Source organism: Ammospiza caudacuta, chromosome 7 (assembly GCF_027887145.1).
Source record: "Ammospiza caudacuta isolate bAmmCau1 chromosome 7, bAmmCau1.pri, whole genome shotgun sequence".
Taxonomy (NCBI): domain Eukaryota; kingdom Metazoa; phylum Chordata; class Aves; order Passeriformes; family Passerellidae; genus Ammospiza; species Ammospiza caudacuta.
Window position 1 is genome coordinate 11,992,422 of NC_080599.1, and position 27,541 is coordinate 12,019,962.

Consider the following 27,541-nt stretch of genomic DNA (forward strand, 5'->3'; position numbering starts at 1 on the left):
AGAGAGCGGCAGCATCGGAAAGGTGAAGAAGGAAGCTGTACAACACTGGGATTGTGCGCGCAGCTTGCCAACTGATAGAAAACAGTACATTACCACTTTCCTGACTTTTCCAATCACATGAATATTCGATAAGAAGCTGTTTTGGACAGATTTTCTTTTCTTTATGCCAAACACTTGGCAGACCTCCGTGCAACGTCCAGAACACGATGGGAGATGTTTTCTGTGCTCGCGCAGGTTTTCCTTGCCAGACAGAGTGGAAAAGCCTTCTGCTAGGATGTAGACCACAAAAGACGCTAAAGACGCAGGTACGATGCTCTCCGGGGCTAAGCGCCGCTCCCGGGCTTCTTTCGGCAGAAGCCGCGCTAAGAGAGCACTGTGAGCGGTACAATCTTCTTTGCGCGAAGAAGCCGCTTCTTCGGCTCCGGGAGCCGGAGAGAGCGGCAGCATCGGAAAGGTGAAGAAGGAAGCTGTACAACACTGGGATTGTGTGCGCAGCTTGCCAACTGATAGAAAACAGTACATTACCACATTCCTGACTTTTCCAATCACATGAATATTCGATAAGAAGCTGTTTTGGACAGCTTTTCTTTTCTTTATGGCAAACACTTGGCCGACCTCCGTGCAACGTCCAGAACACGATGGGAGATGTTTTCTGTGCTCGCGCAGGTTTTCCTTGCCAGACAGAGTGGAAAAGCCTTCTGCTAGGATGTAGACCACAAAAGACGCTAAAGGCGAAGGTACGATGCTCTCCGGAGCTAAGCGCCGCTCCCGGGCTTCTTTCGGCAGAAGCCGCGCTAAGAGAGCACTGTGAGCGGTACAATCGTCTTTGCGCGAAGAAGCCGCTTCTTCGGCTCCGGGAGCCGGAGAGAGCGGCATGATCGGAAAGGTGAAGAAGGAAGCTGTACAACACTGGGATTGTGTGCGCAGCTTGCCAACTGATAGAAAACAGTACATTACCACTTTCCTGACTTTTCCAATCACATGAATATTCGATAAGAAGCTGTTTTGGACAGCTTTCCTTTTCTTTATGCCAAACACTTGGCAGACCTCCGTGCAACGTCCAGAACACGATGGGAGATGTTTTCTGTGCTCGCGCAGGTTTTCCTTGCCAGACAGAGTGGAAAAGCCTTCTGCTAGGATGTAGACCACAAAAGACGCTAAAGACGAAGTTACGATGCTCTCCGGAGCTAAGCGCCGCTCCCGGGCTTCTTTCGGCAGAAGCGGCGCTAAGAGAGCACTGTGAGCGGTACAATCGTCTTTGCGCGAAGAAGCCGCTTCTTCGGCTCCGGGAGCCGGAGAGAGCGGCAGCATCGGAAAGGTGAAGAAGGAAGCTGTACAACACTGGGATTGTGTGCGCAGCTTGCCAACTGATAGAAAACAGTACATTACCACTTTCCTGACTTTTCCAGTCACATGAATATTCGATAAGAAGCTGTTTTGAACCACTTTTCTTTTCTTCTTGTCAAACACTTGGCAGACCTCCGTGCAACGTCCAGAACACGATGGGAGATGTTTTCTGTGCTCGCGCAGGTTTTCCTTGCCAGACAGAGTGGAAAAGCTTTCTGCTAGGATGTAGACCACAAAAGACGCTAAAGACGCAGGTTCGATGCTCTCCGGAGCTAAGCGCCGCTCCCGGGCTTCTTTCGGCAGAAGCCGCGCTAAGAGAGCACTGTGAGCGGTACAATCGTCTTTGCGCGAAGAAGCCGCTTCTTCGGCTCCGGGAGCCGGAGAGAGCGGCAGCATCGGAAAGGTGAAGAAGGAAGCTGTACAACACTGGGATTGTGTGCGCAGCTTGCCAACTGATAGAAAACAGTACATTACAACTTTCCTGACTTTTCCAATCACATGAATATTCGATAAGAAGCTGTTTTGGACAGCTTTTCTTTTCTTTATGCCAAAAACTTGGCCGACCTCCGTGCAACGTCCAGAACACGATGGGAGATGTTTTCTGTGCTCGCGCAGGTTTTCCTTGCCAGACAGAGTGGAAAAGCCTTCTGCTAGGATGTAGACCACAAAAGACGCTAAAGACGCAGGTTCGATGCTCTCCGGAGCTAAGCGCCGCTCCCGGGCTTCTTTCGGCAGAAGCGGCGCTAAGAGAGCACTGTGAGCGGTACAATCGTCTTTGCGCGAAGAAGCCGCTTCTTCGGCTCCGGGAGCCGGAGAGAGCGGCATGATCGGAAAGGTGAAGAAGGAAGCTGTACAACACTGGGATTGTGTGCGCAGCTTGCCAACTGATAGAAAACAGTACATTACCACTTTCCTGACTTTTCCAATCACATGAATATTCTATAAGAAGCTGTTTTGGACAGCTTTTCTTTTCTTTATGCCAAACACTTGGCAGATCTCCGTGCAACGTCCAGAACACGATGGGAGATGTTTTCTGTGCTCGCGCAGGTTTTCCTTGCCAGACAGAGTGGAAAAGCTTTCTGCTAGCATGTAGACCACAAAAGACGCTAAAGGCGAAGGTACGATGCTCTCCGGAGCTAAGCGCCGCTCCCGGGCTTCTTTCGGCAGAAGCGGCGCTAAGAGAGCACTGTGAGCGGTACAATCGTCTTTGCGCGAAGAAGCCGCTTCTTCGCCTCCGCCAGCCGGAGAGAGCGGCATGATCGGAAAGGTGAAGAAGGAAGCTGTACAACACTGGGATTGTGTGCGCAGCTTGCCAACTGATAGAAAACAGTACATTACCACTTTCCTGACTTTTCCAATCACATGAATATTCCATAAGAAGCTGTTTTGGACAGCTTTTCTTTTCTTCTTCTCGAACACTTGGCCGACCTCCGTGCAACGTCCAGAACACGATGGGAGATGTTTTCTGTGCTCGCGCAGGTTTTCCTTGCCAGACAGAGTGGAAAAGCTTTCTGCTAGGATGTAGACCACAAAAGACGCTAAAGACGAAGGTACGATGCTCTCCGGAGCTAAGAGCCGCTCCCGGGCTTCTTTCGGCAGAAGCCGCGCTAAGAGAGCACTGTGAGCGGTACAATCGTCTTTGCGCGAGGAAGCCGCTTCTTCGGCTCCGGGAGCCGGAGAGAGCGGCATGATCGGAAAGGTGAAGAAAGAAGCTGTACAACACTGGGATTGTGTGCGCAGCTTGCCAACTGATAGAAAACAGTACATTACCACTTTCCTGACTTTTCCAATCACATGAATATTCGAAAAGAAGCTGTTTTGGACAGCTTTTCTTTTCTTTATGCCAAACACTTGGCAGACCTCCGTGCAACGTCCAGAACACGATGGGAGATGTTTTCTGTGCTCGCGCAGGTTTTCCTTGCCAGACAGAGTGGAAAAGCCTTCTGCTAGGATGTAGACCACAAAAGACGCTAAAGACGAAGTTACGATGCTCTCCGGAGCTAAGCGCCGCTCCCGGGCTTCTTTCGGCAGAAGCCGCGCTAAGAGAGCACTGTGAGCGGTACAATCGTCTTTGCGCGAAGAAGCCGCTTCTTCGGCTCCGGGAGCCGGAGAGAGCGGCAGCATCGGAAAGGTGAAGAAGGAAGCCGTACAACACTGGGATTGTGTGCGCAGCTTGCCAACTGATAGAAAACAGTACATTACCACTTTCCTGACTTTTCCAATCACATGAATATTCGATAAGAAGCTGTTTTGGACAGCTTTTCTTTTCTTTATGCCAAACACTTGGCAGACCTCCGTGCAACGTCCAGAACTCGATGGGAGATGTTTTCTGTGCTCGCGCAGGTTTTCCTTGCCAGACAGAGTGGAAAAGCCTTCTGCTAGCGATGTAGACCACAAAAGACGCGCTAAAGACGAAGTTACGATGCTCTCCGGAGCTAAGCGCCGCTCCCGGGCTTCTTTCGGCAGAAGCGGCGCTAAGAGAGCACTGTGAGCGGTACAATCGTCTTTGCGCGAAGAAGCCGCTTCTTCGGCTCCGGGAGCCGGAGAGAGCGGCACCATCGGAAAGGTGAAGAAGGAAGCTGTACAACACTGGGATTGTGCGCGCAGCTTGCCAACTGATAGAAAACAGTACATTACCACTTTCCTGACTTTTCCAATCACATGAATATTCGATAAGAAGCTGTTTTGGACAGATTTTCTTTTCTTTATGCCAAACACTTGGCAGACCTCCGTGCAACGTCCAGAACACGATGGGAGATGTTTTCTGTGCTCGCGCAGGTTTTCCTTGCCAGACAGAGTGGAAAAGCCTTCTGCTAGGATGTAGACCACAAAAGACGCTAAAGACGCAGGTACGATGCTCTCCGGGGCTAAGCGCCGCTCCCGGGCTTCTTTCGGCAGAAGCCGCGCTAAGAGAGCACTGTGAGCGGTACAATCTTCTTTGCGCGAAGAAGCCGCTTCTTCGGCTCCGGGAGCCGGAGAGAGCGGCAGCATCGGAAAGGTGAAGAAGGAAGCTGTACAACACTGGGATTGTGTGCGCAGCTTGCCAACTGATAGAAAACAGTACATTACCACTTTCCTGACTTTTCCAATCACATGAATATTCCATAAGAAGCTGTTTTGGACAGCTTTTCTTTTCTTCTTCTCGAACACTTGGCCGACCTCCGTGCAACGTCCAGAACACGATGGGAGATGTTTTCTGTGCTCGCGCAGGTTTTCCTTGCCAGACAGAGTGGAAAAGCTTTCTGCTAGGATGTAGACCACAAAAGACGCTAAAGACGAAGGTACGATGCTCTCCGGAGCTAAGAGCCGCTCCCGGGCTTCTTTCGGCAGAAGCCGCGCTAAGAGAGCACTGTGAGCGGTACAATCGTCTTTGCGCGAGGAAGCCGCTTCTTCGGCTCCGGGAGCCGGAGAGAGCGGCATGATCGGAAAGGTGAAGAAAGAAGCTGTACAACACTGGGATTGTGTGCGCAGCTTGCCAACTGATAGAAAACAGTACATTACCACTTTCCTGACTTTTCCAATCACATGAATATTCGAAAAGAAGCTGTTTTGGACAGCTTTTCTTTTCTTTATGCCAAACACTTGGCAGACCTCCGTGCAACGTCCAGAACACGATGGGAGATGTTTTCTGTGCTCGCGCAGGTTTTCCTTGCCAGACAGAGTGGAAAAGCCTTCTGCTAGGATGTAGACCACAAAAGACGCTAAAGACGAAGTTACGATGCTCTCCGGAGCTAAGCGCCGCTCCCGGGCTTCTTTCGGCAGAAGCCGCGCTAAGAGAGCACTGTGAGCGGTACAATCGTCTTTGCGCGAAGAAGCCGCTTCTTCGGCTCCGGGAGCCGGAGAGAGCGGCAGCATCGGAAAGGTGAAGAAGGAAGCCGTACAACACTGGGATTGTGTGCGCAGCTTGCCAACTGATAGAAAACAGTACATTACCACTTTCCTGACTTTTCCAATCACATGAATATTCGATAAGAAGCTGTTTTGGACAGCTTTTCTTTTCTTTATGGCAAACACTTGGCCGACCTCCGTGCAACGTCCAGAACACGATGGGAGATGTTTTCTGTGCTCGCGCAGGTTTTCCTTGCCAGACAGAGTGGAAAAGCCTTCTGCTAGGATGTAGACCACAAAAGACGCTAAAGGCGAAGGTACGATGCTCTCCGGAGCTAAGCGCCGCTCCCGGGCTTCTTTCGGCAGAAGCGGCGCTAAGAGAGCACTGTGAGCGGTACAATCGTCTTTGCGCGAAGAAGCCGCTTCTTCGGCTCCGGGAGCCGGAGAGAGCGGCATGATCGGAAAGGTGAAGAAGGAAGCTGTACAACACTGGGATTGTGTGCGCAGATTGCCAACTGATAGAAAACAGTACATTACCACTTTCCTGACTTTTCCAATCACATGAATATTCGATAAGAAGCTGTTTTGGACAGCTTTCCTTTTCTTTATGCCAAACACTTGGCAGACCTCCGTGCAACGTCCAGAACACGATGGGAGATGTTTTCTGTGCTCGCGCAGGTTTTCCTTGCCAGACAGAGTGGAAAAGCCTTCTGCTAGGATGTAGACCACAAAAGACGCTAAAGACGCAGGTACGATGCTCTCCGGAGAGCGCCGCTCCCGGGCTTCTTTCGGCAGAAGCCGCGCTAAGAGAGCACTGTGAGCGGTACAATCGTCTTTGCGCGAAGAAGCCGCTTCTTCGGCTCCGGGAGCCGGAGAGAGCGGCAGCATCGGAAAGGTGAAGAAGGAAGCTGTACAACACTGGGATTGTGTGCGCAGCTTGCCAACTGATAGAAAACAGTACATTACCACTTTCCTGACTTTTCCAATCACATGAATATTCGATAAGAAGCTGTATTGGACAGCTTTTCATTTCTTTATGCCAAACACTTGGCAGACATCCGTGCAACGTCCAGAACACGATGGGAGATGTTTTCTGTGCTCGCGCAGGTTTTCCTTGCCAGACAGAGTGGAAAAGCTTTCTGCTAGGATGTAGACCACAAAAGACGCTAAAGACGCAGGTACGATGCTCTCCGGGGCTAAGCGCCGCTCCCGGGCTTCTTTCGGCAGAAGCCGCGCTAAGAGAGCACTGTGAGCGGTACAATCGTCTTTGCGCGAAGAAGCCGCTTCTTCGGCTCCGGGAGCCGGAGAGAGCGGCAGCATCGGAAAGGTGAAGAAGGAAGCTGTACAACACTGGGATTGTGTGCGCAGCTTGCCAACTGATAGAAAACAGTACATTACCACTTTCCTGACTTTTCCAATAACATGAATATTCGATAAAAAGCTGTTTTGGACAGATTTTCTTTTCTTTATGCCAAACACTTGGCAGATCTCCGTGCAACGTCCAGAACACGATGGGAGATGTTTTCTGTGCTCGCGCAGGTTTTCCTTGCCAGACAGAGTGGAAAAGCTTTCTGCTAGCATGTAGACCACAAAAGACGCTAAAGGCGAAGGTACGATGCTCTCCGGAGCTAAGCGCCACTCCCGGGCTTCTTTCGGCAGAAGCGGCGCTAAGAGAGCACTGTGAGCGGTACAATCGTCTTTGCGCGAAGAAGCCGCTTCTTCGGCTCCGGGAGCCGGAGAGAGCGGCATGATCGGAAAGGTGAAGAAGGAAGCTGTACAACACTGGGATTGTGTGCGCAGCTTGCCAACTGATAGAAAACAGTACATTACCACTTTCCTGACTTTTCCAATCACATGAATATTCGAAAAGAAGCTGTTTTGGACAGCTTTCCTTTTCTTCTTGTCAAACACTTGGCAGACCTCCGTGCAACTTCCAGAAGACGATGGGAGGTGTTTTCTGTGCTCGCGCAGGTTTTCCTTGCCAGACAGAGTGGAAAAGCCTTCTGCTAGGATGTAGACCACAAAAGACGCTAAAGGCGAAGGTACGATGCTCTCCGGAGCTAAGCGCCGCTCCCGGGCTTCTTTCGGCAGAAGCCGCGCTAAGAGAGCACTGTGAGCGGTACAATCGTCTTTGCGCGAAGAAGCCGCTTCTTCGGCTCCGGGAGCCGGAGAGAGCGGCACCATCGGAAAGGTGAAGAAGGAAGCTGTACAACACTGGGATTGTGTGCGCAGCTTGCCAACTGATAGAAAACAGTACATTACCACTTTCCTGACTTTTCCAATCACATGAATATTCGAAAAGAAGCTGTTTTGGACAGCTTTCCTTTTCTTCTTGTCAAACACTTGGCAGACCTCCGTGCAACTTCCAGAAGACGATGGGAGGTGTTTTCTGTGCTCGCGCAGGTTTTCCTTGCCAGACAGAGTGGAAAAGCCTTCTGCTAGGATGTAGACCACAAAAGACGCTAAAGGCGAAGGTACGATGCTCTCCGGAGCTAAGCGCCGCTCCCGGGCTTCTTTCGGCAGAAGCCGCGCTAAGAGAGCACTGTGAGCGGTACAATCGTCTTTGCGCGAAGAAGCCGCTTCTTCGGCTCCGGGAGCCGGAGAGAGCGGCACCATCGGAAAGGTGAAGAAGGAAGCTGTACAACACTGGGATTGTGTGCGCAGCTTGCCAACTGATAGAAAACAGTACATTACAACTTTCCTGACTTTTCCAATCACATGAATATTCGATAAGAAGCTGTTTTGGACAGATATTCTTTTCTTTATGCCAAAAACTTGGCCGACCTCCGTGCAACGTGCAGAACACGATGGGAGATGTTTTCTGTGCTCGCGCAGGTTTTCCTTGCCAGACAGAGTGGAAAAGCCTTCTGCTAGGATGTAGACCACAAAAGACGCTAAAGACGCAGGTTCGATGCTCTCCGGAGCTAAGCGCCGCTCCCGGGCTTCTTTCGGCAGAAGCGGCGCTAAGAGAGCACTGTGAGCGGTACAATCGTCTTTGCGCGAAGAAGCCGCTTCTTCGGCTCCGGGAGCCGGAGAGAGCGGCAGCATCGGAAAGGTGAAGAAGGAAGCTGTACAACACTGGGATTGTGTGCGCAGCTTGCCAACTGATAGAAAACAGTACATTACCACTTTCCTGACTTTTCCAATCACATGAATATACGATAGGAAGCTGTTTTGGACAGCTTTTCTTTTCTTTATGCCAAACACTTGGCAGATCTCCGTGCAACGTCCAGAACACGATGGGAGATGTTTTCTGTGCTCGCGCAGGTTTTCCTTGCCAGACAGAGTGGAAAAGCTTTCTGCTAGCATGTAGACCACAAAAGACGCTAAAGGCGAAGGTACGATGCTCTCCGGAGCTAATCGCCGCTCCCGGGCTTCTTTCGGCAGAAGCGGCGCTAAGAGAGCACTGTGAGCGGTACAATCGTCTTTGCGCGAAGAAGCCGCTTCTTCGGCTCCGGGAGCCGGAGAGAGCGGCAGCATCGGAAAGGTGAAGAAGGAAGCTGTACAACACTGGGATTGTGTGCGCAGCTTGCCAACTGATAGAAAACAGTACATTACCACTTTCCTGACTTTTCCAATCACATGAATATTCGATAAGAAGCTGTTTTGGACAGCTTTTCTTTTCTTCTTCTCGAACACTTGGCCGACCTCCGTGCAACGTCCAGAACACGATGGGAGATGTTTTCTGTGCTCGCGCAGGTTTTCCTTGCCAGACAGAGTGGAAAAGCTTTCTGCTAGGATGTAGACCACAAAAGACGCTAAAGACGAAGGTACGATGCTCTCCGGAGCTAAGAGCCGCTCCCGGGCTTCTTTCGGCAGAAGCCGCGCTAAGAGAGCACTGTGAGCGGTACAATCGTCTTTGCGCGAGGAAGCCGCTTCTTCGGCTCCGGGAGCCGGAGAGAGCGGCATGATCGGAAAGGTGAAGAAGGAAGCTGTACAACACTGGGATTGTGTGCGCAGCTTGCCAACTGATAGAAAACAGTACATTACCACTTTCCTGACTTTTCCAATCACATGAATATTCGAAAAGAAGCTGTTTTGGACAGCTTTCCTTTTCTTCTTGTCAAACACTTGGCAGACCTCCGTGCAACTTCCAGAACACGATGGGAGGTGTTTTCTGTGCTCGCGCAGGTTTTCCTTGCCAGAGAGAGTGGAAAAGCCTTCTGCTAGGATGTAGACCACAAAAGACGCTAAAGGCGAAGGTACGATGCTCTCCGGAGCTAAGCGCCGCTCCCGGGCTTCTTTCGGCAGAAGCGGCGCTAAGAGAGCACTGTGAGCGGTACAATCGTCTTTGCGCGAAGAAGCCGCTTCTTCGGCTCCGGGAGCCGGAGAGAGCGGCAGCATCGGAAAGGTGAAGAAGGAAGCTGTACAACACTGGGATTGTGTGCGCAGCTTGCCAACTGATAGAAAACAGTACATTACAACTTTCCTGACTTTTCCAATCACATGAATATTCGATAAGAAGCTGTTTTGGACAGCTTTTCTTTTCTTTATGCCAAACACTTGGCAGACCTCCGTGCAACGTCCAGAACACGATGGGAGATGTTTTCTGTGCTCGCGCAGGTTTTCCTTGCCAGACAGAGTGGAAAAGCCTTCTGCTAGGATGTAGACCACAAAAGACGCTAAAGACGAAGTTACGATGCTCTCCGGAGCTAAGCGCCGCTCCCGGGCTTCTTTCGGCAGAAGCCGCGCTAAGAGAGCACTGTGAGCGGTACAATCGTCTTTGCGCGAAGAAGCCGCTTCTTCGGCTCCGGGAGCCGGAGAGAGCGGCAGCATCGGAAAGGTGAAGAAGGAAGCCGTACAACACTGGGATTGTGTGCGCAGCTTGCCAACTGATAGAAAACAGTACATTACCACTTTCCTGACTTTTCCAATCACATGAATATTCGATAAGAAGCTGTTTTGGACAGCTTTTCTTTTCTTTATGCCAAACACTTGGCAGACCTCCGTGCAACGTCCAGAACTCGATGGGAGATGTTTTCTGTGCTCGCGCAGGTTTTCCTTGCCAGACAGAGTGGAAAAGCCTTCTGCTAGGATGTAGACCACAAAAGACGCTAAAGACGAAGTTACGATGCTCTCCGGAGCTAAGCGCCGCTCCCGGGCTTCTTTCGGCAGAAGCGGCGCTAAGAGAGCACTGTGAGCGGTACAATCGTCTTTGCGCGAAGAAGCCGCTTCTTCGGCTCCGGGAGCCGGAGAGAGCGGCACCATCGGAAAGGTGAAGAAGGAAGCTGTACAACACTGGGATTGTGCGCGCAGCTTGCCAACTGATAGAAAACAGTACATTACCACTTTCCTGACTTTTCCAATCACATGAATATTCGATAAGAAGCTGTTTTGGACAGATTTTCTTTTCTTTATGCCAAACACTTGGCAGACCTCCGTGCAACGTCCAGAACACGATGGGAGATGTTTTCTGTGCTCGCGCAGGTTTTCCTTGCCAGACAGAGTGGAAAAGCCTTCTGCTAGGATGTAGACCACAAAAGACGCTAAAGACGCAGGTACGATGCTCTCCGGGGCTAAGCGCCGCTCCCGGGCTTCTTTCGGCAGAAGCCGCGCTAAGAGAGCACTGTGAGCGGTACAATCTTCTTTGCGCGAAGAAGCCGCTTCTTCGGCTCCGGGAGCCGGAGAGAGCGGCAGCATCGGAAAGGTGAAGAAGGAAGCTGTACAACACTGGGATTGTGTGCGCAGCTTGCCAACTGATAGAAAACAGTACATTACCACATTCCTGACTTTTCCAATCACATGAATATTCGATAAGAAGCTGTTTTGGACAGCTTTTCTTTTCTTTATGGCAAACACTTGGCAGACATCCGTGCAACGTCCAGAACACGATGGGAGATGTTTTCTGTGCTCGCGCAGGTTTTCCTTGCCAGACAGAGTGGAAAAGCCTTCTGCTAGGATGTAGACCACAAAAGACGCTAAAGGCGAAGGTACGATGCTCTCCGGAGCTAAGCGCCGCTCCCGGGCTTCTTTCGGCAGAAGCCGCGCTAAGAGAGCACTGTGAGCGGTACAATCGTCTTTGCGCAAAGAAGCCGCTTCTTCGGCTCCGGGAGCCGGAGAGAGCGGCATGATCGGAAAGGTGAAGAAGGAAGCTGTACAACACTGGGATTGTGTGCGCAGCTTGCCAACTGATAGAAAACAGTACATTACCACTTTCCTGACTTTTCCAATCACATGAATATTCGATAAGAAGCTGTTTTGGACAGCTTTCCTTTTCTTTATGCCAAACACTTGGCAGACCTCCGTGCAACGTCCAGAACACGATGGGAGATGTTTTCTGTGCTCGCGCAGGTTTTCCTTGCCAGACAGAGTGGAAAAGCCTTCTGCTAGGATGTAGACCACAAAAGACGCTAAAGACGCAGGTACGATGCTCTCCGGAGCTAAGCGCCGCTCCCGGGCTTCTTTCGGCAGAAGCCGCGCTAAGAGAGCACTGTGAGCGGTACAATCGTCTTTGCGCGAAGAAGCCGCTTCTTCGGCTCCGGGAGCCGGAGAGAGCGGCAGCATCGGAAAGGTGAAGAAGGAAGCTGTACAACACTGGGATTGTGTGCGCAGCTTGCCAACTGATAGAAAACAGTACATTACCACTTTCCTGACTTTTCCAATCACATGAATATTCGATAAGAAGCTGTATTGGACAGCTTTTCATTTCTTTATGCCAAACACTTGGCAGACATCCGTGCAACGTCCAGAACACGATGGGAGATGTTTTCTGTGCTCGCGCAGGTTTTCCTTGCCAGACAGAGTGGAAAAGCTTTCTGCTAGGATGTAGACCACAAAAGACGCTAAAGACGCAGGTACGATGCTCTCCGGGGCTAAGCGCCGCTCCCGGGCTTCTTTCGGCAGAAGCCGCGCTAAGAGAGCACTGTGAGCGGTACAATCGTCTTTGCGCGAAGAAGCCGCTTCTTCGGCTCCGGGAGCCGGAGAGAGCGGCAGCATCGGAAAGGTGAAGAAGGAAGCTGTACAACACTGGGATTGTGTGCGCAGCTTGCCAACTGATAGAAAACAGTACATTACCACTTTCCTGACTTTTCCAATAACATGAATATTCGATAAGAAGCTGTTTTGGACAGCTTTTCTTTTCTTTATGCCAAACACTTGGCAGATCTCCGTGCAACGTCCAGAACACGATGGGAGATGTTTTCTGTGCTCGCGCAGGTTTTCCTTGCCAGACAGAGTGGAAAAGCTTTCTGCTAGCATGTAGACCACAAAAGACGCTAAAGGCGAAGGTACGATGCTCTCCGGAGCTAAGCGCCACTCCCGGGCTTCTTTCGGCAGAAGCGGCGCTAAGAGAGCACTGTGAGCGGTACAATCGTCTTTGCGCGAAGAAGCCGCTTCTTCGGCTCCGGGAGCCGGAGAGAGCGGCATGATCGGAAAGGTGAAGAAGGAAGCTGTACAACACTGGGATTGTGTGCGCAGCTTGCCAACTGATAGAAAACAGTACATTACCACTTTCCTGACTTTTCCAATCACATGAATATTCGATAAGAAGCTGTTTTGGACAGCTTTCCTTTTCTTCTTGTCAAACACTTGGCAGACCTCCGTGCACCGTCCAGAACTCGATGGGAGGTGTTTTCTGTGCTCGCGCAGGTTTTCCTTGCCAGACAGAGTGGAAAAGCCTTCTGCTAGGATGTAGACCACAAAAGACGCTAAAGACGAAGTTACGATGCTCTCCGGAGCTAAGCGCCGCTCCCGGGCTTCTTTCGGCAGAAGCGGCGCTAAGAGAGCACTGTGAGCGGTACAATCGTCTTTGCGCGAAGAAGCCGCTTCTTCGGCTCCGGGAGCCGGAGAGAGCGGCACCATCGGAAAGGTGAAGAAGGAAGCTGTACAACACTGGGATTGTGCGCGCAGCTTGCCAACTGATAGAAAACAGTACATTACCACTTTCCTGACTTTTCCAATCACATGAATATTCGATAAGAAGCTGTTTTGGACAGATTTTCTTTTCTTTATGCCAAACACTTGGCAGACCTCCGTGCAACGTCCAGAACACGATGGGAGATGTTTTCTGTGCTCGCGCAGGTTTTCCTTGCCAGACAGAGTGGAAAAGCCTTCTGCTAGGATGTAGACCACAAAAGACGCTAAAGACGCAGGTACGATGCTCTCCGGGGCTAAGCGCCGCTCCCGGGCTTCTTTCGGCAGAAGCCGCGCTAAGAGAGCACTGTGAGCGGTACAATCTTCTTTGCGCGAAGAAGCCGCTTCTTCGGCTCCGGGAGCCGGAGAGAGCGGCAGCATCGGAAAGGTGAAGAAGGAAGCTGTACAACACTGGGATTGTGTGCGCAGCTTGCCAACTGATAGAAAACAGTACATTACCACATTCCTGACTTTTCCAATCACATGAATATTCGATAAGAAGCTGTTTTGGACAGCTTTTCTTTTCTTTATGGCAAACACTTGGCCGACCTCCGTGCAACGTCCAGAACACGATGGGAGATGTTTTCTGTGCTCGCGCAGGTTTTCCTTGCCAGACAGAGTGGAAAAGCCTTCTGCTAGGATGTAGACCACAAAAGACGCTAAAGGCGAAGGTACGATGCTCTCCGGAGCTAAGCGCCGCTCCCGGGCTTCTTTCGGCAGAAGCCGCGCTAAGAGAGCACTGTGAGCGGTACAATCGTCTTTGCGCGAAGAAGCCGCTTCTTCGGCTCCGGGAGCCGGAGAGAGCGGCATGATCGGAAAGGTGAAGAAGGAAGCTGTACAACACTGGGATTGTGTGCGCAGCTTGCCAACTGATAGAAAACAGTACATTACCACTTTCCTGACTTTTCCAATCACATGAATATTCGATAAGAAGCTGTTTTGGACAGCTTTCCTTTTCTTTATGCCAAACACTTGGCAGACCTCCGTGCAACGTCCAGAACACGATGGGAGATGTTTTCTGTGCTCGCGCAGGTTTTCCTTGCCAGACAGAGTGGAAAAGCCTTCTGCTAGGATGTAGACCACAAAAGACGCTAAAGACGCAGGTACGATGCTCTCCGGAGCTAAGCGCCGCTCCCGGGCTTCTTTCGGCAGAAGCCGCGCTAAGAGAGCACTGTGAGCGGTACAATCGTCTTTGCGCGAAGAAGCCGCTTCTTCGGCTCCGGGAGCCGGAGAGAGCGGCAGCATCGGAAAGGTGAAGAAGGAAGCTGTACAACACTGGGATTGTGTGCGCAGCTTGCCAACTGATAGAAAACAGTACATTACCACTTTCCTGACTTTTCCAGTCACATGAATATTCGATAAGAAGCTGTTTTGAACCACTTTTCTTTTCTTCTTGTCAAACACTTGGCAGACCTCCGTGCAACGTCCAGAACACGATGGGAGATGTTTTCTGTGCTCGCGCAGGTTTTCCTTGCCAGACAGAGTGGAAAAGCCTTCTGCTAGGATGTAGACCACAAAAGACGCTAAAGACGCAGGTTCGATGCTCTCCGGAGCTAAGCGCCGCTCCCGGGCTTCTTTCGGCAGAAGCGGCGCTAAGAGAGCACTGTGAGCGGTACAATCGTCTTTGCGCGAAGAAGCCGCTTCTTCGGCTCCGGGAGCCGGAGAGAGCGGCATGATCGGAAAGGTGAAGAAGGAAGCTGTACAACACTGGGATTGTGTGCGCAGCTTGCCAACTGATAGAAAACAGTACATTACCACTTTCCTGACTTTTCCAATCACATGAATATTCGATAAGAAGCTGTATTGGACAGCTTTTCTTTTCTTTATGCCAAACACTTGGCAGACATCCGTGCAACGTCCAGAACACGATGGGAGATGTTTTCTGTGCTCGCGCAGGTTTTCCTTGCCAGACAGAGTGGAAAAGCTTTCTGCTAGCATGTAGACCACAAAAGACGCTAAAGACGAAGGTACGATGCTCTCCGGAGCTAATCGCCGCTCCCGGGCTTCTTTCGGCAGAAGCGGCGCTAAGAGAGCACTGTGAGCGGTACAATCGTCTTTGCGCGAAGAAGCCGCTTCTTCGGCTCCGGGAGCCGGAGAGAGCGGCATGATCGGAAAGGTGAAGAAGGAAGCTGTACAACACTGGGATTGTGTGCGCAGCTTGCCAACTGATAGAAAACAGTACATTACCACTTTCCTGACTTTTCCAATCACATGAATATTCGATAAGAAGCTGTTTTGGACAGCTTTTCTTTTCTTCTTCTCGAACACTTGGCCGACCTCCGTGCAACGTCCAGAACACGATGGGAGATGTTTTCTGTGCTCGCGCAGGTTTTCCTTGCCAGACAGAGTGGAAAAGCTTTCTGCTAGCATGTAGACCACAAAAGACGCTAAAGGCGAAGGTACGATGCTCTCCGGAGCTAAGAGCCGCTCCCGGGCTTCTTTCGGCAGAAGCCGCGCTAAGAGAGCACTGTGAGCGGTACAATCGTCTTTGCGCGAAGAAGCCGCTTCTTCGGCTCCGGGAGCCGGAGAGAGCGGCAGCATCGGAAAGGTGAAGAAGGAAGCTGTACAACACTGGGATTGTGTGCGCAGCTTGCCAACTGATAGAAAACAGTACATTACCACTTTCCTGACTTTTCCAATCACATGAATATTCGAAAAGAAGCTGTTTTGGACAGCTTTTCTTTTCTTTATGGCAAACACTTGGCAGACCTCCGTGCAACGTCCAGAACACGATGGGAGATGTTTTCTGTGCTCGCGCAGGTTTTCCTTGCCAGACAGAGTGGAAAAGCCTTCTGCTAGGATGTAGACCACAAAAGACGCTAAAGACGAAGTTACGATGCTCTCCGGAGCTAAGCGCCGCTCCCGGGCTTCTTTCGGCAGAAGCCGCGCTAAGAGAGCACTGTGAGCGGTACAATCGTCTTTGCGCGAAGAAGCCGCTTCTTCGGCTCCGGGAGCCGGAGAGAGCGGCAGCATCGGAAAGGTGAAGAAGGAAGCCGTACAACACTGGGATTGTGTGCGCAGCTTGCCAACTGATAGAAAACAGTACATTACCACTTTCCTGACTTTTCCAATCACATGAATATTCGATAAGAAGCTGTTTTGGACAGCTTTTCTTTTCTTTATGCCAAACACTTGGCAGACCTCCGTGCAACGTCCAGAACTCGATGGGAGATGTTTTCTGTGCTCGCGCAGGTTTTCCTTGCCAGACAGAGTGGAAAAGCCTTCTGCTAGGATGTAGACCACAAAAGACGCTAAAGACGAAGTTACGATGCTCTCCGGAGCTAAGCGCCGCTCCCGGGCTTCTTTCGGCAGAAGCGGCGCTAAGAGAGCACTGTGAGCGGTACAATCGTCTTTGCGCGAAGAAGCCGCTTCTTCGGCTCCGGGAGCCGGAGAGAGCGGCAGCATCGGAAAGGTGAAGAAGGAAGCTGTACAACACTGGGATTGTGCGCGCAGCTTGCCAACTGATAGAAAACAGTACATTACCACTTTCCTGACTTTTCCAATCACATGAATATTCGATAAGAAGCTGTTTTGGACAGATTTTCTTTTCTTTATGGCAAACACTTGGCAGACCTCCGTGCAACGTGCAGAACACGATGGGAGATGTTTTCTGTGCTCGCGCAGGTTTTCCTTGCCAGACAGAGTGGAAAAGCCTTCTGCTAGGATGTAGACCACAAAAGACGCTAAAGACGCAGGTACGATGCTCTCCGGGGCTAAGCGCCGCTCCCGGGCTTCTTTCGGCAGAAGCCGCGCTAAGAGAGCACTGTGAGCGGTACAATCGTCTTTGCGCGAGGAAGCCGCTTCTTCGGCTCCGGGAGCCGGAGAGAGCGGCAGCATCGGAAAGGTGAAGAAGGAAGCTGTACAACACTGGGATTGTGTGCGCAGCTTGCCAACTGATAGAAAACAGTACATTACCACTTTCCTGACTTTTCCAATCACATGAATATTCGAAAAGAAGCTGTTTTGGACAGCTTTCCTTTTCTTCTTGTCAAACACTTGGCAGACCTCCGTGCAACTTCCAGAACACGATGGGAGGTGTTTTCTGTGCTCGCGCAGGTTTTCCTTGCCAGAGAGAGTGGAAAAGCCTTCTGCTAGGATGTAGACCACAAAAGACGCTAAAGGCGAAGGTACGATGCTCTCCGGAGCTAAGCGCCGCTCCCGGGCTTCTTTCGGCAGAAGCGGCGCTAAGAGAGCACTGTGAGCGGTACAATCGTCTTTGCGCGAAGAAGCCGCTTCTTCGGCTCCGGGAGCCGGAGAGAGCGGCAGCATCGGAAAGGTGAAGAAGGAAGCTGTACAACACTGGGATTGTGTGCGCAGCTTGCCAACTGATAGAAAACAGTACATTACAACTTTCCTGACTTTTCCAATCACATGAATATTCGATAAGAAGCTGTTTTGGACAGCTTTTCTTTTCTTTATGCCAAACACTTGGCAGACCTCCGTGCAACGTCCAGAACACGATGGGAGATGTTTTCTGTGCTCGCGCAGGTTTTCCTTGCCAGACAGAGTGGAAAAGCCTTCTGCTAGGATGTAGACCACAAAAGACGCTAAAGACGAAGTTACGATGCTCTCCGGAGCTAAGCGCCGCTCCCGGGCTTCTTTCGGCAGAAGCCGCGCTAAGAGAGCACTGTGAGCGGTACAATCGTCTTTGCGCGAAGAAGCCGCTTCTTCGGCTCCGGGAGCCGGAGAGAGCGGCAGCATCGGAAAGGTGAAGAAGGAAGCCGTACAACACTGGGATTGTGTGCGCAGCTTGCCAACTGATAGAAAACAGTACATTACCACTTTCCTGACTTTTCCAATCACATGAATATTCGATAAGAAGCTGTTTTGGACAGATTTTCTTTTCTTTATGCCAAACACTTGGCAGACCTCCGTGCAACGTCCAGAACACGATGGGAGATGTTTTCTGTGCTCGCGCAGGTTTTCCTTGCCAGACAGAGTGGAAAAGCCTTCTGCTAGGATGTAGACCACAAAAGACGCTAAAGACGCAGGTACGATGCTCTCCGGGGCTAAGCGCCGCTCCCGGGCTTCTTTCGGCAGAAGCCGCGCTAAGAGAGCACTGTGAGCGGTACAATCTTCTTTGCGCGAAGAAGCCGCTTCTTCGGCTCCGGGAGCCGGAGAGAGCGGCAGCATCGGAAAGGTGAAGAAGGAAGCTGTACAACACTGGGATTGTGTGCGCAGCTTGCCAACTGATAGAAAACAGTACATTACCACATTCCTGACTTTTCCAATCACATGAATATTCGATAAGAAGCTGTTTTGGACAGCTTTTCTTTTCTTTATGGCAAACACTTGGCCGACCTCCGTGCAACGTCCAGAACACGATGGGAGATGTTTTCTGTGCTCGCGCAGGTTTTCCTTGCCAGAGTGGAAAAGCCTTCTGCTAGGATGTAGACCACAAAAGACGCTAAAGGCGAAGGTACGATGCTCTCCGGAGCTAAGCGCCGCTCCCGGGCTTCTTTCGGCAGAAGCCGCGCTAAGAGAGCACTGTGAGCGGTACAATCGTCTTTGCGCGAAGAAGCCGCTTCTTCGGCTCCGGGAGCCGGAGAGAGCGGCATGATCGGAAAGGTGAAGAAGGAAGCTGTACAACACTGGGATTGTGTGCGCAGCTTGCCAACTGATAGAAAACAGTACATTACCACTTTCCTGACTTTTCCAATCACATGAATATTCGATAAGAAGCTGTTTTGGACAGCTTTCCTTTTCTTTATGCCAAACACTTGGCAGACCTCCGTGCAACGTCCAGAACACGATGGGAGATGTTTTCTGTGCTCGCGCAGGTTTTCCTTGCCAGACAGAGTGGAAAAGCCTTCTGCTAGGATGTAGACCACAAAAGACGCTAAAGACGCAGGTACGATGCTCTCCGGAGCTAAGCGCCGCTCCCGGGCTTCTTTCGGCAGAAGCCGCGCTAAGAGAGCACTGTGAGCGGTACAATCGTCTTTGCGCGAAGAAGCCGCTTCTTCGGCTCCGGGAGCCGGAGAGAGCGGCACCATCGGAAAGGTGAAGAAGGAAGCTGTACAACACTGGGATTGTGTGCGCAGCTTGCCAACTGATAGAAAACAGTACATTACCACTTTCCTGACTTTTCCAATCACATGAATATTCGATAAGAAGCTGTATTGGACAGCTTTTCATTTCTTTATGCCAAACACTTGGCAGACATCCGTGCAACGTCCAGAACACGATGGGAGATGTTTTCTGTGCTCGCGCAGGTTTTCCTTGCCAGACAGAGTGGAAAAGCTTTCTGCTAGGATGTAGACCACAAAAGACGCTAAAGACGAAGTTACGATGCTCTCCGGAGCTAAGCGCCGCTCCCGGGCTTCTTTCGGCAGAAGCGGCGCTAAGAGAGCACTGTGAGCGGTACAATCGTCTTTGCGCGAAGAAGCCGCTTCTTCGGCTCCGGGAGCCGGAGAGAGCGGCACCATCGGAAAGGTGAAGAAGGAAGCTGTACAACACTGGGATTGTGCGCGCAGCTTGCCAACTGATAGAAAACAGTACATTACCACTTTCCTGACTTTTCCAATCACATGAATATTCGATAAGAAGCTGTTTTGGACAGATTTTCTTTTCTTTATGCCAAACACTTGGCAGACCTCCGTGCAACGTCCAGAACACGATGGGAGATGTTTTCTGTGCTCGCGCAGGTTTTCCTTGCCAGACAGAGTGGAAAAGCCTTCTGCTAGGATGTAGACCACAAAAGACGCTAAAGACGCAGGTACGATGCTCTCCGGGGCTAAGCGCCGCTCCCGGGCTTCTTTCGGCAGAAGCCGCGCTAAGAGAGCACTGTGAGCGGTACAATCTTCTTTGCGCGAAGAAGCCGCTTCTTCGGCTCCGGGAGCCGGAGAGAGCGGCAGCATCGGAAAGGTGAAGAAGGAAGCTGTACAACACTGGGATTGTGTGCGCAGCTTGCCAACTGATAGAAAACAGTACATTACCACATTCCTGACTTTTCCAATCACATGAATATTCGATAAGAAGCTGTTTTGGACAGCTTTTCTTTTCTTTATGGCAAACACTTGGCCGACCTCCGTGCAACGTCCAGAACACGATGGGAGATGTTTTCTGTGCTCGCGCAGGTTTTCCTTGCCAGACAGAGTGGAAAAGCCTTCTGCTAGGATGTAGACCACAAAAGACGCTAAAGGCGAAGGTACGATGCTCTCCGGAGCTAAGCGCCGCTCCCGGGCTTCTTTCGGCAGAAGCCGCGCTAAGAGAGCACTGTGAGCGGTACAATCGTCTTTGCGCGAAGAAGCCGCTTCTTCGGCTCCGGGAGCCGGAGAGAGCGGCATGATCGGAAAGGTGAAGAAGGAAGCTGTACAACACTGGGATTGTGTGCGCAGCTTGCCAACTGATAGAAAACAGTACATTACCACTTTCCTGACTTTTCCAATCACATGAATATTCGATAAGAAGCTGTTTTGGACAGCTTTCCTTTTCTTTATGGCAAACACTTGGCCGACCTCCGTGCAACGTCCAGAACACGATGGGAGATGTTTTCTGTGCTCGCGCAGGTTTTCCTTGCCAGACAGAGTGGAAAAGCCTTCTGCTAGGATGTAGACCACAAAAGACGCTAAAGACGCAGGTACGATGCTCTCCGGAGCTAAGCGCCGCTCCCGGGCTTCTTTCGGCAGAAGCCGCGCTAAGAGAGCACTGTGAGCGGTACAATCGTCTTTGCGCGAAGAAGCCGCTTCTTCGGCTCCGGGAGCCGGAGAGAGCGGCAGCATCGGAAAGGTGAAGAAGGAAGCTGTACAACACTGGGATTGTGTGCGCAGCTTGCCAACTGATAGAAAACAGTACATTACCACTTTCCTGACTTTTCCAATCACATGAATATTCGATAAGAAGCTGTATTGGACAGCTTTTCATTTCTTTATGCCAAACACTTGGCAGACATCCGTGCAACGTCCAGAACACGATGGGAGATGTTTTCTGTGCTCGCGCAGGTTTTCCTTGCCAGACAGAGTGGAAAAGCTTTCTGCTAGGATGTAGACCACAAAAGACGCTAAAGACGCAGGTACGATGCTCTCCGGAGCTAAGCGCCGCTCCCGGGCTTCTTTCGGCAGAAGCGGCGCTAAGAGAGCACTGTGAGCGGTACAATCGTCTTTGCGCGAAGAAGCCGCTTCTTCGGCTCCGGGAGCCGGAGAGAGCGGCATGATCGGAAAGGTGAAGAAGGAAGCTGTACAACACTGGGATTGTGTGCGCAGCTTGCCAACTGATAGAAAACAGTACATTACCACTTTCCTGACTTTTCCAATCACATGAATATTCGATAAGAAGCTGTATTGGACAGCTTTTCTTTTCTTTATGCCAAACACTTGGCAGACATCCGTGCAACGTCCAGAACACGATGGGAGATGTTTTCTGTGCTCGCGCAGGTTTTCCTTGCCAGACAGAGTGGAAAAGCTTTCTGCTAGCATGTAGACCACAAAAGACGCTAAAGACGAAGGTACGATGCTCTCCGGAGCTAATCGCCGCTCCCGGGCTTCTTTCGGCAGAAGCGGCGCTAAGAGAGCACTGTGAGCGGTACAATCGTCTTTGCGCGAAGAAGCCGCTTCTTCGGCTCCGGGAGCCGGAGAGAGCGGCATGATCGGAAAGGTGAAGAAGGAAGCTGTACAACACTGGGATTGTGTGCGCAGCTTGCCAACTGATAGAAAACAGTACATTACCACTTTCCTGACTTTTCCAATCACATGAATATTCGATAAGAAGCTGTTTTGGACAGCTTTTCTTTTCTTCTTCTCGAACACTTGGCCGACCTCCGTGCAACGTCCAGAACACGATGGGAGATGTTTTCTGTGCTCGCGCAGGTTTTCCTTGCCAGACAGAGTGGAAAAGCTTTCTGCTAGCATGTAGACCACAAAAGACGCTAAAGGCGAAGGTACGATGCTCTCCGGAGCTAAGAGCCGCTCCCGGGCTTCTTTCGGCAGAAGCCGCGCTAAGAGAGCACTGTGAGCGGTACAATCGTCTTTGCGCGAAGAAGCCGCTTCTTCGGCTCCGGGAGCCGGAGAGAGCGGCAGCATCGGAAAGGTGAAGAAGGAAGCTGTACAACACTGGGATTGTGTGCGCAGCTTGCCAACTGATAGAAAACAGTACATTACCACTTTCCTGACTTTTCCAATCACATGAATATTCGAAAAGAAGCTGTTTTGGACAGCTTTTCTTTTCTTTATGGCAAACACTTGGCAGACCTCCGTGCAACGTCCAGAACACGATGGGAGATGTTTTCTGTGCTCGCGCAGGTTTTCCTTGCCAGACAGAGTGGAAAAGCCTTCTGCTAGGATGTAGACCACAAAAGACGCTAAAGACGAAGTTACGATGCTCTCCGGAGCTAAGCGCCGCTCCCGGGCTTCTTTCGGCAGAAGCCGCGCTAAGAGAGCACTGTGAGCGGTACAATCGTCTTTGCGCGAAGAAGCCGCTTCTTCGGCTCCGGGAGCCGGAGAGAGCGGCAGCATCGGAAAGGTGAAGAAGGAAGCCGTACAACACTGGGATTGTGTGCGCAGCTTGCCAACTGATAGAAAACAGTACATTACCACTTTCCTGACTTTTCCAATCACATGAATATTCGATAAGAAGCTGTTTTGGACAGCTTTTCTTTTCTTTATGCCAAACACTTGGCAGACCTCCGTGCAACGTCCAGAACTCGATGGGAGATGTTTTCTGTGCTCGCGCAGGTTTTCCTTGCCAGACAGAGTGGAAAAGCCTTCTGCTAGGATGTAGACCACAAAAGACGCTAAAGACGAAGTTACGATGCTCTCCGGAGCTAAGCGCCGCTCCCGGGCTTCTTTCGGCAGAAGCGGCGCTAAGAGAGCACTGTGAGCGGTACAATCGTCTTTGCGCGAAGAAGCCGCTTCTTCGGCTCCGGGAGCCGGAGAGAGCGGCAGCATCGGAAAGGTGAAGAAGGAAGCTGTACAACACTGGGATTGTGCGCGCAGCTTGCCAACTGATAGAAAACAGTACATTACCACTTTCCTGACTTTTCCAATCACATGAATATTCGATAAGAAGCTGTTTTGGACAGATTTTCTTTTCTTTATGGCAAACACTTGGCAGACCTCCGTGCAACGTGCAGAACACGATGGGAGATGTTTTCTGTGCTCGCGCAGGTTTTCCTTGCCAGACAGAGTGGAAAAGCCTTCTGCTAGGATGTAGACCACAAAAGACGCTAAAGACGCAGGTACGATGCTCTCCGGGGCTAAGCGCCGCTCCCGGGCTTCTTTCGGCAGAAGCCGCGCTAAGAGAGCACTGTGAGCGGTACAATCGTCTTTGCGCGAGGAAGCCGCTTCTTCGGCTCCGGGAGCCGGAGAGAGCGGCAGCATCGGAAAGGTGAAGAAGGAAGCTGTACAACACTGGGATTGTGTGCGCAGCTTGCCAACTGATAGAAAACAGTACATTACCACTTTCCTGACTTTTCCAATCACATGAATATTCGAAAAGAAGCTGTTTTGGACAGCTTTCCTTTTCTTCTTGTCAAACACTTGGCAGACCTCCGTGCAACTTCCAGAACACGATGGGAGGTGTTTTCTGTGCTCGCGCAGGTTTTCCTTGCCAGAGAGAGTGGAAAAGCCTTCTGCTAGGATGTAGACCACAAAAGACGCTAAAGGCGAAGGTACGATGCTCTCCGGAGCTAAGCGCCGCTCCCGGGCTTCTTTCGGCAGAAGCGGCGCTAAGAGAGCACTGTGAGCGGTACAATCGTCTTTGCGCGAAGAAGCCGCTTCTTCGGCTCCGGGAGCCGGAGAGAGCGGCAGCATCGGAAAGGTGAAGAAGGAAGCTGTACAACACTGGGATTGTGTGCGCAGCTTGCCAACTGATAGAAAACAGTACATTACAACTTTCCTGACTTTTCCAATCACATGAATATTCGATAAGAAGCTGTTTTGGACAGCTTTTCTTTTCTTTATGCCAAACACTTGGCAGACCTCCGTGCAACGTCCAGAACACGATGGGAGATGTTTTCTGTGCTCGCGCAGGTTTTCCTTGCCAGACAGAGTGGAAAAGCCTTCTGCTAGGATGTAGACCACAAAAGACGCTAAAGACGAAGTTACGATGCTCTCCGGAGCTAAGCGCCGCTCCCGGGCTTCTTTCGGCAGAAGCCGCGCTAAGAGAGCACTGTGAGCGGTACAATCGTCTTTGCGCGAAGAAGCCGCTTCTTCGGCTCCGGGAGCCGGAGAGAGCGGCAGCATCGGAAAGGTGAAGAAGGAAGCCGTACAACACTGGGATTGTGTGCGCAGCTTGCCAACTGATAGAAAACAGTACATTACCACTTTCCTGACTTTTCCAATCACATGAATATTCGATAAGAAGCTGTTTTGGACAGATTTTCTTTTCTTTATGCCAAACACTTGGCAGACCTCCGTGCAACGTCCAGAACACGATGGGAGATGTTTTCTGTGCTCGCGCAGGTTTTCCTTGCCAGACAGAGTGGAAAAGCCTTCTGCTAGGATGTAGACCACAAAAGACGCTAAAGACGCAGGTACGATGCTCTCCGGGGCTAAGCGCCGCTCCCGGGCTTCTTTCGGCAGAAGCCGCGCTAAGAGAGCACTGTGAGCGGTACAATCTTCTTTGCGCGAAGAAGCCGCTTCTTCGGCTCCGGGAGCCGGAGAGAGCGGCAGCATCGGAAAGGTGAAGAAGGAAGCTGTACAACACTGGGATTGTGTGCGCAGCTTGCCAACTGATAGAAAACAGTACATTACCACATTCCTGACTTTTCCAATCACATGAATATTCGATAAGAAGCTGTTTTGGACAGCTTTTCTTTTCTTTATGGCAAACACTTGGCCGACCTCCGTGCAACGTCCAGAACACGATGGGAGATGTTTTCTGTGCTCGCGCAGGTTTTCCTTGCCAGAGTGGAAAAGCCTTCTGCTAGGATGTAGACCACAAAAGACGCTAAAGGCGAAGGTACGATGCTCTCCGGAGCTAAGCGCCGCTCCCGGGCTTCTTTCGGCAGAAGCCGCGCTAAGAGAGCACTGTGAGCGGTACAATCGTCTTTGCGCGAAGAAGCCGCTTCTTCGGCTCCGGGAGCCGGAGAGAGCGGCAGCATCGGAAAGGTGAAGAAGGAAGCTGTACAACACTGGGATTGTGTGCGCAGCTTGCCAACTGATAGAAAACAGTACATTACCACTTTCCTGACTTTTCCAATCACATGAATATTCGATAAGAAGCTGTTTTGGACAGATTTTCTTTTCTTTATGCCAAACACTTGGCAGACCTCCGTGCAACGTCCAGAACACGATGGGAGATGTTTTCTGTGCTCGCGCAGGTTTTCCTTGCCAGACAGAGTGGAAAAGCCTTCTGCTAGGATGTAGACCACAAAAGACGCTAAAGACGCAGGTACGATGCTCTCCGGAGCTAAGCGCCGCTCCCGGGCTTCTTTCGGCAGAAGCCGCGCTAAGAGAGCACTGTGAGCGGTACAATCGTCTTTGCGCGAAGAAGCCGCTTCTTCGGCTCCGGGAGCCGGAGAGAGCGGCAGCATCGGAAAGGTGAAGAAGGAAGCTGTACAACACTGGGATTGTGTGCGCAGCTTGCCAACTGATAGAAAACAGTACATTACCACTTTCCTGACTTTTCCAATCACATGAATATTCGATAAGAAGCTGTATTGGACAGCTTTTCATTTCTTTATGCCAAACACTTGGCAGACATCCGTGCAACGTCCAGAACACGATGGGAGATGTTTTCTGTGCTCGCGCAGGTTTTCCTTGCCAGACAGAGTGGAAAAGCTTTCTGCTAGGATGTAGACCACAAAAGACGCTAAAGACGAAGTTACGATGCTCTCCGGAGCTAAGCGCCGCTCCCGGGCTTCTTTCGGCAGAAGCGGCGCTAAGAGAGCACTGTGAGCGGTACAATCGTCTTTGCGCGAAGAAGCCGCTTCTTCGGCTCCGGGAGCCGGAGAGAGCGGCACCATCGGAAAGGTGAAGAAGGAAGCTGTACAACACTGGGATTGTGCGCGCAGCTTGCCAACTGATAGAAAACAGTACATTACCACTTTCCTGACTTTTCCAATCACATGAATATTCGATAAGAAGCTGTTTTGGACAGATTTTCTTTTCTTTATGCCAAACACTTGGCAGACCTCCGTGCAACGTCCAGAACACGATGGGAGATGTTTTCTGTGCTCGCGCAGGTTTTCCTTGCCAGACAGAGTGGAAAAGCCTTCTGCTAGGATGTAGACCACAAAAGACGCTAAAGACGCAGGTACGATGCTCTCCGGGGCTAAGCGCCGCTCCCGGGCTTCTTTCGGCAGAAGCCGCGCTAAGAGAGCACTGTGAGCGGTACAATCTTCTTTGCGCGAAGAAGCCGCTTCTTCGGCTCCGGGAGCCGGAGAGAGCGGCAGCATCGGAAAGGTGAAGAAGGAAGCTGTACAACACTGGGATTGTGTGCGCAGCTTGCCAACTGATAGAAAACAGTACATTACCACATTCCTGACTTTTCCAATCACGTGAATATTCGATAAGAAGCTGTTTTGGACAGCTTTTCTTTTCTTTATGGCAAACACTTGGCCGACCTCCGTGCAACGTCCAGAACACGATGGGAGATGTTTTCTGTGCTCGCGCAGGTTTTCCTTGCCAGACAGAGTGGAAAAGCCTTCTGCTAGGATGTAGACCACAAAAGACGCTAAAGGCGAAGGTACGATGCTCTCCGGAGCTAAGCGCCGCTCCCGGGCTTCTTTCGGCAGAAGCGGCGCTAAGAGAGCACTGTGAGCGGTACAATCGTCTTTGCGCGAAGAAGCCGCTTCTTCGGCTCCGGGAGCCGGAGAGAGCGGCATGATCGGAAAGGTGAAGAAGGAAGCTGTACAACACTGGGATTGTGTGCGCAGCTTGCCAACTGATAGAAAACAGTACATTACCACTTTCCTGACTTTTCCAATCACATGAATATTCGATAAGAAGCTGTTTTGGACAGCTTTCCTTTTCTTTATGCCAAACACTTGGCAGACCTCCGTGCAACGTCCAGAACACGATGGGAGATGTTTTCTGTGCTCGCGCAGGTTTTCCTTGCCAGACAGAGTGGAAAAGCCTTCTGCTAGGATGTAGACCACAAAAGACGCTAAAGACGCAGGTACGATGCTCTCCGGAGCTAAGCGCCGCTCCCGGGCTTCTTTCGGCAGAAGCGGCGCTAAGAGAGCACTGTGAGCGGTACAATCGTCTTTGCGCGAAGAAGCCGCTTCTTCGGCTCCGGGAGCCGGAGAGAGCGGCAGCATCGGAAAGGTGAAGAAGGAAGCTGTACAACACTGGGATTGTGTGCGCAGCTTGCCAACTGATAGAAAACAGTACATTACCACTTTCCTGACTTTTCCAATCACATGAATATTCGATAAGAAGCTGTATTGGACAGCTTTTCATTTCTTTATGCCAAACACTTGGCAGACATCCGTGCAACGTCCAGAACACGATGGGAGATGTTTTCTGTGCTCGCGCAGGTTTTCCTTGCCAGACAGAGTGGAAAAGCTTTCTGCTAGGATGTAGACCACAAAAGACGCTAAAGACGCAGGTACGATGCTCTCCGGGGCTAAGCGCCG